At 39.1% G+C, this 12,045-nt stretch overlaps 1 long non-coding RNA gene across 8 annotated transcripts; it reads left to right on the top strand.

The window, feature by feature from the left end:
- The first annotated feature begins 1,023 nt into the window (after nt 1–1,023).
- Nucleotides 1,024–11,734, top strand: LOC309712370. Of its 8 annotated transcripts, XR_014278270.1 has the most exons (11): nt 1,024–1,163; nt 1,369–1,449; nt 2,637–2,797; nt 3,339–3,500; nt 3,753–3,861; nt 3,967–4,086; nt 4,229–4,390; nt 8,272–8,385; nt 9,110–9,267; nt 9,695–9,752; nt 10,706–11,734. It is a non-coding gene; the product is annotated as an uncharacterized lncRNA (long non-coding RNA). The 8 variants fall into 8 exon arrangements; XR_014278271.1 differs by lacking the exon at nt 1,024–1,163 and having other exon boundaries at nt 1,185–1,449; XR_014278272.1 differs by lacking the exons at nt 1,024–1,163; nt 1,369–1,449 and having other exon boundaries at nt 1,456–2,797; nt 3,344–3,500.
- The last annotated feature ends 311 nt before the right edge of the window (nt 11,735–12,045 follow it).

Raw genomic sequence — 12,045 nt, 5'->3', positions numbered from 1 at the left:
ATAATCACATTATCTGACTTTATCAGTTATAACAATGAGAAACGGTAAACAATTTGGCAAATAAATTACTTATAATTGTGCTTACCTGGTCCAAATGATCCACAGTCCCTTTGCATTTGTTATAATCCAGGATGATGTGGGGCTTTCTCTTCCCAGAGTCCTGGACTTGTAGCTCACGGTGCCTGGTGCTCAATAAGACAACCTTTTTTCTTTGCTTGGGGATGTAGGAAACCACAGCCTTGCCCCCCCCTGTAGCGACCTGGACGGGAGAGACGATCATCGAATCTTACTGCCCGATTAATTTGCTCAAATCTTTTTTTTTTTTGACATGGTAGCATGAAACAGAAGAGCCCTGTCTCCCCATTTCACAGGCTTGTTGTCGTTTCATGTTGAGACCTGTACAGGCCAGCCAGCATCACAAGCCCCATGTAAGCCTGCAACTCCTCATCTATGTCCTTCCAGTCTTTTACTGACCTGTTGCCCCTGCAGGTTGGTGAAATGCAGGATTAGCTGCATAATGTCCTCTGCAAAAAAAAGATGGAAAGTGCTCACAGGGCTGCTGATCCTATACGAATTGCATAATGGGTTGGTCCTGGGGTTAAAATGGGGGGAGGAAAAAATGGCAGGACCTCTTCGTGTGTGGGTTGCCACATGATTTCTCCATTTTTAGATCTCCACTGGCCATCCTCCAGTCTTGTCTCTTCCTCCTGCTCTTCTTCCTCCTTCTCCTTCTCCTCCTCCGCACATGAGCTGCAAAGCTCCTCGGTGCCTGGCAAAAATTCTTCTTCGCTGTCAGAAGTATCTCCACTGCTTGTGGAGAGTGCAAAACTGCAGCAACAGCCTCCTCTAAACTGAGTGCACGCTTCATTGTGTCTGTGCAGAAATGACCACTCAGACCAGGCTGCAAAGTATTCTCATAGACTTCAAAGGTGCACCTGAATAAACATGCTATACCATACATCCAATAAGAGAGAGGAGGCACACTCTTGATCAAGAAAAAACATAAGCGCACGCCTTTGATCTCTCCCCCCCCCTCTCTCTCTCTTTCTCTCTCTCTCTCTCTCTCTCTCTCTCTCTCTCACACACACACACATGCACATGCACATACATACACAATACCATTTTATGGTGGTTAGCTGTTTTATTGTCATGCATTTTACAAGGTAAGATAACTATGTCCTGCATTCAAAACCACTGAAAATGTCTATGGTGGTGCTGTGCCTAATATTGTGCTGGTGTATGCTGGGTAATCGCACAGCTAGCGACTGGGTGACTTTATTCACCCGCTTCGGCTGTTATCAGTCCATATCCCCTAGATATGGACCATCTCCTGCTAGATTGTTCAGAAGGTTGTTATCATCCATCCAGATGGAGGATCACTAACAGGAGCGTGGGAAGACTCCAGAATCCACTCTGGCTGCAATCCGGTGGATACAGCAGTGTGTACAGGTAAGACCGTTTAAACAGACAGCATTTATAGAATGACTATTAAAAGTCAGACCAGCGAGTGTCAATAATGTTAATGTGGTTATGTTAGTAATACACCGAGTGCTAATATAACAGCTTTAAGATGCATTTGTAGATGTTATTACGTGTTTTACCGTCTTTATGGTGCTAGCTTAAAGTTACGGTGTAAACGTTAGCTTATATTGGAATAAAGCTGTTACTGTTTAAACGATGTTAGCACAGAAATATTAGCTTCTGTCATGACTGACGAAGTTACTAGTTAATAAAGTTTCCAGTAAAGTGTTTAATCGCAGCCACAGACTGACAGCAAATATCTCGATTAGCTTCAGTGCATCTGTAATAAATATGTGCAAGTTTCAGTGCTTCGTTTAAACTGTATGATACTTATACTGACCCAGGGTCAGTGTAAAATACAATCCTAGCTGTGTGAACAAAGCCTGGCTCCTTTAATCCTGCATGAAAAACCTCAGGATGCAGGCTATTATTACTCTTTCCTGCTGGCACACCTGTCACACCTGAGAGTCAGCTAGAAACTTACAGTGACGTGGACATCATGCAAAGACTGCCAGACTCTGACTCAAGTTAACACTAAACTTTAAACGGTACCTCTGTGTCTCTGTGTGCTGAACATTTAGGATTTAGTCAGGCTGCATCTGTGTTAGTCCTCTGACAGACTGGTGACCTGTCCAGGTGTGCTCTACTTATGACTACTGGGACAGGCTCTAGCTCCTGTAATAGAAATTTTATGTTATTCTCATTTAAGTGCTTATGCATATGCTTAGTTGTGACACTGTTATAGACTGTTCAATGAAAGTTTCTAAAACTAGATGAACTTACTTCAGCAGTTTGAGAAAACAACTCCCTTTACAGGTGCTGATAACGTCAAGGGCACAAAACAGCATAACCATTGATCCGTTAGGTTTCATAGCGAGACACGTGAAGTGGCAGAGCTGACATGACTGAACTGTGATGTTTGATGTGTGTTTGCTCTCCTGTGCACAGTAATAAATAGCATGATCACAGCTCTTTCTGTGTTGCAGACTTTATTTAAAAAATTCCATGACATCTACTATAACTGAACCAACCTGGTGCTCTTCATTTATGGAGGCTGTTGAGTCTGAATGTTGGATGTTGTGTATCTCGTGTTCTCTGGGCTTTGTTGTCCTCAGTCTTTTTGCAGGATCAGAAAACAAAACCGGGAGGCGCGTAAATGTTTCTTCTCCATGATGTTTCTTCAAATGTTTCTTCTGGATGATGATATGACCGTGACACGGGATGCCACCTTTGGTCTTGTGACGAAGCAAAGCTCAGGAAGAAGTGTGATTAAATGGTACCCACATGTTGAGAAGGATGTACAGGGCACCTGCAGCCAAATCCAAGCTTCAGCTTAGTTGTAGTTGCAGAATGCTATAGGACTGAGACATCTAAGGCATCAAATGTTTGATTAAACGGATGAAAAAGAGAAGTTTTTTCCCTATAATTATCACTTCTTAAAATCTGTAGCAACTTCAAGTCTGTCAGCATGCTGAGCATGCTCAGAATGTGACAATATATTTTTGTTCAATATTTAATTTCTTTCAGTTGCAATTGTTAAATGAAAAAATATATATTCTTATAATTTAGCAAATGAATTTATCAAAAAAAAAAAAGATACATATATCTGTATTAGTTTTAGTAAATTAATTTGACACCTGTATTGAAAATACCATATTGTATTCATACAGAATCAGTATGGTATCATTGTTTGTCTGTTCACTGATTGTTGAAGCTAAGAGCTACTTTGATCTGTTTAGATCTAAAGTATCCAAAGTTGAGTTCTAATGTTTCTTCACCCCTGTGTGTGTGATATGTGATTTCCTACATGCTGGCAGAGCAGAGCAGCAGTTTGTGCTCACAGATGGTGACGGTGTGGAGAGACGGTGGTATTTCCTCAGAAGAACCAGCAGAGTCACAAAGGACACCAGTCCATCTCACCACCTTGACTTGCTGACTGATGTTCGTCTGCGCTGCACAGAGGAAATCAACTGACCGAGGTTTGTCCAGTGACGTGTTATGAAATGTATATTTGTTTTATGCTTACAGATATGTTTTTCTTGACAGAGGCTCTGCAGAGGTTAGACAAAGCAGAGAAAACATGTGCTTTACATTTTACTGTGATTTATTGAGATATTTGTTGCCTGATGTTCAGCAGGAATGGAGAAATAGAATCAAAGGGAGATGTTTTTCCTGTTTTTGTAATGATGTAAGTAAATCTTCAATATTATTTATTTGCTTGGTTATATTAGGAGCGTTTCTGAGTGAGGGGGAGAGGAGTCATCATCCAGGTAAAGTGACGTGGATCAGTGGATACACTTGTCTCCCCTTTAAAGGAGACGATCCAAGTCATCCTTAAATGTTAGCGCTTTCAAATACACAAACATTTTTAAAGGACAAAAATGAACATCCAACTTTGACTGTAATACAAAATAAATCTTTGCATGTGTGTTTTCAAACTCTCAGATGGGCAGTATATCAGTCTTGGACTGTCTAACCTGCCGGAGCAGCACTGAATGACCACCGCATGAGCATGTTCCTGCAACATTCAGCATCTGATCCTTCATCTGTGTGCTTCTGCTTTTGGTAAGTAGAGTTACCCAACTCCAGTAACTCTAAACACATGCCATCCATTTCTAACGGCCTGGTTACTTCCTGTCAGTTACTTTAGAAACCATGTGGTCACCTGACCTAACACTGTTTCTTCTTCTTCCCCTTAATGTTGAAGTGTCAAATGTCAAACAGCTGGAGAGGAAACTACACCAGTGTACTGGGATGTTTCAGCAACACGTGCCAGATGCTGTTCCTTCATGGTGACATCACCAGAGACAGTCCCGCCCACCTCAGGACCCATTGATTATGATGATCTGATCCATCAAACCCCCAGCAGGTGAACTTTATTCATGACATAACACCGCAACAATGTAAAAAATTAAACAGCAACAGTCTAAATGTAAAGTGCATTCTAAAGTCCTCTTCAATAAATTGTATGCAAAGAGTCATTCAGGTCACTACAGAACCCAGAGTCTTCATCATTAAATCTCTGGTTGCTTCATTTTTTCTATCCTATATCAGATATTTTAAAGGTTAGCTTAGGTAAAGTTCCATTCTCATGGTGAGGCAAAGTGCTTTATGTGTGTGTGTGCGCGTGTCATGAACGGCTATAAAAGGCCTATAATTAAAGAACAAAGCGGGGTTTGAGTTCGAGTTGCGGCAGACTGTCACTACTTGTAAATGGAACGCAGCCTTCCTACGGCGGACAGCTAATAACAGGAATCGGACGCGGTCCAGCCAAGTCCACAGCAACCACCATAGCAACCGCCTAGCATGACCTTAAAAACATATTCTGTCTTCATAACTATCAAAATCGTAAAATGATTTGCAAAGTGTGAAAGTGTTACAGCTGCAGAGAGCTATGGCGGTATCTATGGAAGCTGTTTACATAGCTAATAATATACGATGTAACCATGGAGACAGTCAGTCACTTGAGCTAGCGGTGCATGTTTACTACAGTGAATAAGGTGATTGAGTGCACAGCGTCCACACTCTGCAGGGGGTAAAGACATTACTTCAATATTGTTTTATATTGATATATATTAGCCTTCTGTTGACCATCACCTCAGGTTCACCATTACAGTTTCAGATTACAGATGCACACTGTCTAAACACATTCAAAAACTCATGTCTCAGAAATAAGCACAGCTGTTCATGTTTGTCATTAGAGTTTTATTTGTAAGAAAATTATGAACTTCATATTGTGCATTAAATAAAAGAACATTTCACAACTCTGAGTCAACAGAAACAGGTAACAGAAATGTCTCTAATGTGTACAGTGTAGTGTAAGCATTAAAAGATCATAAAGGAAAAACTAACATTTATGTGAAACTAATTGTAATAAAAAATGAGCAGGTGCTTTATAGATTTAAAAGAAAGAATCTGAAAACAACACTTTTTTGGTCTAAGTGATCAAAGTAGAAAACAGAACTGATGTTCAAGAACAAACCGTAGCTGCACTAATATTACACATCTCGATCGTTGTACTGAACAGACATTGTTGCTTTTAAAACCACATGCAGTGTGTGACCATGACTGTTCACTGAGACCATGAACGCCACTTCGCTGAAGCATTCTTCTTCTTCTTCTTGCCATTAAATTGGAAGCAGAAGCAGCACGAGCTGATTTGATCTACTGAAAGGAAAAAGCAGAACATCTGAGTTGAAACCAGTCAGCTGAAATCATTAAGACAGGAACAAATTCAATGCAGTGTCTCAAGTGGCTTAGCCTGTTACAACTGTTGATACAAGCTAAATACGGTTAACACACAGTGTCAGGGAGCTCCAGTGTGGGAACTAGTGGCTTTAGGTTTGTAGTCATTTAACTTTCATCCATTCATTCATTTAATTCAGGAGGAAGAAATGCCAGGTTGGTGCAGGCTGGTTACATGCATTTGGTCCCATGCTGTCTTTAATTAAATGACTTGGTTCATTTTATGGCTGGGCTTTATGTGGGGTTATATCATGTTATTTGGGCAGGAGTACCTGTCCCCTGTTAGACTTAGAAAGTTTCTCCATAAGTAGAGTTTCTAACTCTTCTAGCACATCTGTGGCTGACAGCTTTTTGGTGGCTCTTTTTACCCCACACTGGTTGTGAGTGTGTAAATAGCCCCACTAGTTATTTTGGGTTGCAGTTAACTAGGGAGGAAGGGGTGGGTATGCCATGATTAGGTGAATAACAATTATATGTGATACATAAATTTCACAATGCATGCATATATCTCTATCAATTAAACCTGGCCTGAGGGCTGCCATTTTTTACATTCAGTTATTTCTCTTAGAAATGTTGGAACTAAATAATGAATGTGTTACAGTTAAAGTGAAACACTGGTCAGTGTAAATGGCTCATTGGCACACAGAAACCTTTAAATTAAACCTGATATCTAGTGTCAAACAATATCAAAGCTGTAAAAGATGTTTACATTCAGAATTTATAAAACTATGATTGTAAATAAATTCAAACAAGTGAGCTTTTCTCTTTGTGCTGAATATCAACACTGTGGTTTCTTAGACTGTAAGCTTTACTTTAGTGCAACCAGTTGCAGAAGCTGCCACTCCAAATGTCTTTTGATAACAAGAAAAAAATACCTTTTCAGTACACGGCCTGAAGTTCTTCTCCGACATCTTCTGCAATCGGCTTTGTCTGCTGGTTTGAAGACAATAAACCACAAAAAAGATGATTTAGTCACTTTGTCTGCGTCATGCAGCTCGAATGTGTCGTGTAACAATGTTGAATAGCCGTCGTTATCCCTCTGCTTTGAGCCTTTTATCAAAAGTTACAGCTAACTTCATGAAGTTGTACAAAAAGGCTTCATTTCGCCGAGACAGTGCGTTTCTGACTATTACATGCATTTGAATGGAGTTCTTGCACGAAACAAAGTATAAGTTTTCATTATGTGAATAACTTGTATTTTACACTGACCCTGGGTCAGTATCAACTTCATGAAGACAGCTGTAACTTTTGATAGAGGACTCACACACACACATATTTATGGCTTTGCCTTATAGAATTCAGCATCTCCGTGCTGAGGAAATAGGTTTTGCAGCTGTTTGAGCTAAGATTTTCAAGTTATTCACAAATTGAAAACCTATACTTTGTGTCGGTCGAGTTCTCCATTCAAATACATGTAATAGCGAGAAACGCACTAACGTGGTGAAATAAAGCGTTTTTCCATAAACTTCATAAAGACAGCTGTAAATTTTGAGAGAAGACTCACACACACATTGGGGGGATATTGAAGTCTATAAGATAAAGCCATGAATATCTTTGTCTGAGTCTTCTATCAAAAGTTACAGCAAGCTCTATGAAGTTGATGAGAAACGCTTTACTTCGCCAAGACAGTGCGTTTCTCACTGTTACATGCATTTGAATTTAGTTCTTGCCCGACACAAAGTATAGGTTTTAATTTGTGAATAACTTGAAAATCTTAGCTCAAACAGCTGCAAAACCTATTTCCTGAGCACTGAGATGCTGAATTCTATAAGGCAAAGCCATAAATATGTGTGTGTGATTCTTCTATCAACAGTTACAGCTGTCTTCTTGAAGTTGATACTGACCCAGGGTCAGTGTAAAATACAATCCTAGCTGTGTGAACAAAGCTTGGCTCCTTTAATCCTGCATGACAAACCTCAGGATGCAGGTTATTATTACTCTTTCCTGCTGGCACACCTGAGAGTCAGCTAGAAACTTACAGTGACGTGGACATCATGCAAAGACTGCCAGACTCTGTAATACTGTGAATGATCAGTGACTCAAGTTAACACTAAACTTTAAACAGTACCTCTGTGTCTCTGTGTGCTGAACATTTAGGATTGAGTCTGCATTGACTTTATTTATTGAGACTTTAATGTGCTAAAAGCAGGTTGAAGACAGCTCAGAAACATTTGAAGATTAAAATTTAGCATTATGGCTGCTGGTGGTTTGTAAAGCCTATACTCAGCTGTAGTTTTTGTTACTAATTTATGTTTGTTGTTGTTTAACACAGATTTCAGAAGAGCAAATATGCTTAATAGTTTAACTAGATTTCATTTGTCAGTGTGGGACTGCTGAGTCACCTGAAGAACTCATTTCATTCATTCTCCACATGATGTTCATATACAGAAATGTTTCACAGGAACTGGTTCCTCCCAAACTGTGAACTAGTGTGTTTCCATAGATTATCTCTGTATGAATGTACTTTTAAATGAAGGCAAGTGTTTGTCCTTTTTTGTTCCTCAGTTACAGTACGTGATATCTTGATATCAGGCGGTCAACACTGGGGGAAGACAAGAAGCAGACGTACTTCCAAGAGGGAGCTGCAGTGAGGACACAGCCAGGTCACTGAGGTCAGAGGTCAGAATCTGAAACAGCTCAGGTTTATATTTTAGGGGTTATAAAAAATCAAAATGTATTTATGAAGAAACCTTTAAATAATAGTCATAATTATGATTATTATAAGAAATATCAAACATTTAAGTGGATTTTCTGTTACACATATTGTATTAGCCCTGCAATAAACTGGCAGCCTGTCTTTGTCCTGTATCAGCTGGGATAGGCTTCATCCTCCCGCAACCCTGAATTGGATACATTGTATTCCAATTATGTAATCTGATCATTTACAAACTCAAGGTATCTAATCAAAATGTAAGTAATAATTATAAAATGGGAAAGCAGAAATAAGTGTGACATAAATGTAAATGTGTTAGCTGACATAGAGGACAGCTACATGTAGTCTGAAAAACCTTTGTTGTCAAGTTTGCAGGTATATCAGCACGAGACATTCTTACATAGAAGAGTCTGTTAAAGTCTAACTCAGCGAAGCATTATTGGTCCCGTCTGTTTGGATAAATATAGTAAGTTGATGTTTGTCCATTTATTGACACATTTTCTTAAGTGCTTATCCAGTTCAGGATCACAGTGGAGCTGCAGCTGGATATGTTCATTAAATAAACCTTACAAAAGTTAACAATAAACCTGCATCCATGTACGTTGTTGTCCACAGGATAAGAAAATCAAACTGGAACACTGTGGAACATGTTAATAAATGTTTGTGTGTTTATGCCTGTGTCTTTCACAGGAGGCGCTGGAAGGTTTCCCTAATAGTTCCTGGTGAATCAAAGCAGAACCATAAAGGTTGCTGGATTGCATGATGGCCTTACCCCTGAGCAGTCATCCTGTTAAAGGAGGAACCAGTTAGAAACTGTTTTCAAAGTAGCTGAGCAGATTTCATCTCAAGTAAGCGATTAACTGTTTGTTCATCTGTTCTGCCACTTAAAGAGCATTTAAGGACGTCTTTTGAGTGTCCAGCTGAATTAATTCTACTGGCTCTCATGGTCATTTGTTATTATAGACATATTTTTCATGTTCATCCAGCTATTTAGTAAATTCTATCTATTTAGTAATATCCGTCAGCTATAAAATGTAATATAAATATAAAAAATATCTAAATATCTCCTGCACTTTATATTTTAATGATGTAAGTCTGTTATCGTGTTACATTAGCATTCCTCACATATCAATGAGATGCTGTACAGTACAATCCTACTGACGCAGCAGAGGGATAACGACGGCTATTCAACATTGTTACACGACACATTCGAGCTGCATGACGCAGACAAAGTGACTAAATCATCTTTTTTATGGTTTATTGTCTTCAAACCAGCAGACAAAGCCGATTGCAGAAGATTTCGGAGAAGAACTTCAGGCCATGTACTGAAAAGGTATTTTTTTCTTGTTATCAAAAGACATTTGGAGTGGCAGCTTCTGCAACTGGTTGCACTAAAGTAAAGCTTACAGTCTAAGAAACCACAGTGTTGATATTCAGCACAAAGAGAAAAGCTCACTTGTTTGAATTTATTTACAATCATAGTTTTATAAATTCTGAATGTAAACATCTTTTACAGCTTTGATATTGTTTGACACTAGATATCAGGTTTAATTTAAAGGTTTCTGTGTCCCAATGAGCCATTTACACTGACCAGTGTTTCACTTTAACTGTAACACATTCATTATTTAGTTCCAACATTTCTAAGAGAAATAACTGAATGTAAAAAATGGCAGCCCTCAGGCCAGGTTTAATTGATAGAGATATATGCATGCATTGTGAAATTTATGTATCACATATAATTGTTATTCACCTAATCATGGCATACCCACCCCTTCCTCCCTAGTTAACTGCAACCCAAAATAACTAGTGGGGCTATTTACACACTCACAACCAGTGTGGGGTAAAAAGAGCCACCAAAAAGCTGTCAGCCACAGATGTGCTAGAAGAGTTAGAAACTCTACTTATGGAGAAACTTTCTAAGTCTAACAGGGGACAGGTACTCCTGCCCAAATAACATGATATAACCCCACATACAGCCCAGCCATAAAATGAACCAAGTCATTTAATTAAAGACAGCATGGGACCAAATGCATGTAACCAGCCTGCACCAACCTGGCATTTCTTCCTCCTGAATTAAATGAATAAATGGATGAAAGTTAAATGACTACAAACCTAAAGCCACTAGTTCCCACACTGGAGCTCCCTGACACTGTGTGTTAACCGTATTTAGCTTGTATCAACAGTTGTAACAGGCTAAGCCACTTGAGACACTGCATTGAATTTGTTCCTGTCTTAATGATTTCAGCTGACTGGTTTCAACTCAGATGTTCTGCTTTTTCCTTTCAGTAGATCAAATCAGCTCGTGCTGCTTCTGCTTCCAATTTAATGGCAAGAAGAAGAAGAAGAATGCTTCAGCGAAGTGGCGTTCATGGTCTCAGTGAACAGTCATGGTCACACACTGCATGTGGTTTTAAAAGCAACAATGTCTGTTCAGTACAACGATCGAGATGTGTAATATTAGTGCAGCTACGGTTTGTTCTTGAACATCAGTTCTGTTTTCTACTTTGATCACTTAGACCAAAAAAGTGTTGTTTTCAGATTCTTTCTTTTAAATCTATAAAGCACCTGCTCATTTTTTATTACAATTAGTTTCACATAAATGTTAGTTTTTCCTTTATGATCTTTTAATGCTTACACTACACTGTACACATTAGAGACATTTCTGTTACCTGTTTCTGTTGACTCAGAGTTGTGAAATGTTCTTTTATTTAATGCACAATATGAAGTTCATAATTTTCTTACAAATAAAACTCTAATGACAAACATGAACAGCTGTGCTTATTTCTGAGACATGAGTTTTTGAATGTGTTTAGACAGTGTGCATCTGTAATCTGAAACTGTAATGGTGAACCTGAGGTGATGGTCAACAGAAGGCTAATATATATCAATATAAAACAATATTGAAGTAATGTCTTTACCCCCTGCAGAGTGTGGACGCTGTGCACTCAATCACCTTATTCACTGTAGTAAACATGCACCGCTAGCTCAAGTGACTGACTGTCTCCATGGTTACATCGTATATTATTAGCTATGTAAACAGCTTCCATAGATACCGCCATAGCTCTCTGCAGCTGTAACACTTTCACACTTTGCAAATCATTTCACGATTTTGATAGTTATGAAGACAGAATATGTTTTTAAGGTCATGCTAGGCGGTTGCTATGGTGGTTGCTGTGGACTTGGCTGGACCGCGTCCGATTCCTGTTATTAGCTGTCCGCCGTAGGAAGGCTGCGTTCCATTTACAAGTAGTGACAGTCTGCCGCAACTCGAACTCAAACCCCGCTTTGTTCTTTAATTATAGGCCTTTTATAGCCGTTCATGACACGCACACACACACATAAAGCACTTTGCCTCACCATGAGAATGGAACTTTACCTAAGATAACCTTTAAAATATCTGATATAGGATAGAAAAATGAAGCAACCAGAGATTTAATGATGAAGACTCTAAAACCCACTGTCTTGACAAAATAAAGCGTTTTTGTACAACTTCATATAAATAGCTGTAACTTTTGATAGAAGATTCAGATATACGTATTCATGACTTTATCTTATAGAACTCAATGTCCCCGTGCTGGGCAAACAGGTTTTGCAGCCGTTTGAGCTAAGATTTTAAAATTATTCAC

This window comes from Aulonocara stuartgranti (assembly GCF_965226115.1).
Source record: "Aulonocara stuartgranti genome assembly, chromosome: 1".
NCBI lineage: Eukaryota > Metazoa > Chordata > Actinopteri > Cichliformes > Cichlidae > Aulonocara > Aulonocara stuartgranti.
The sequence above is the reverse complement of the archived record's forward strand: the minus strand, read 5'-3'. Positions and strand labels throughout refer to the sequence as shown.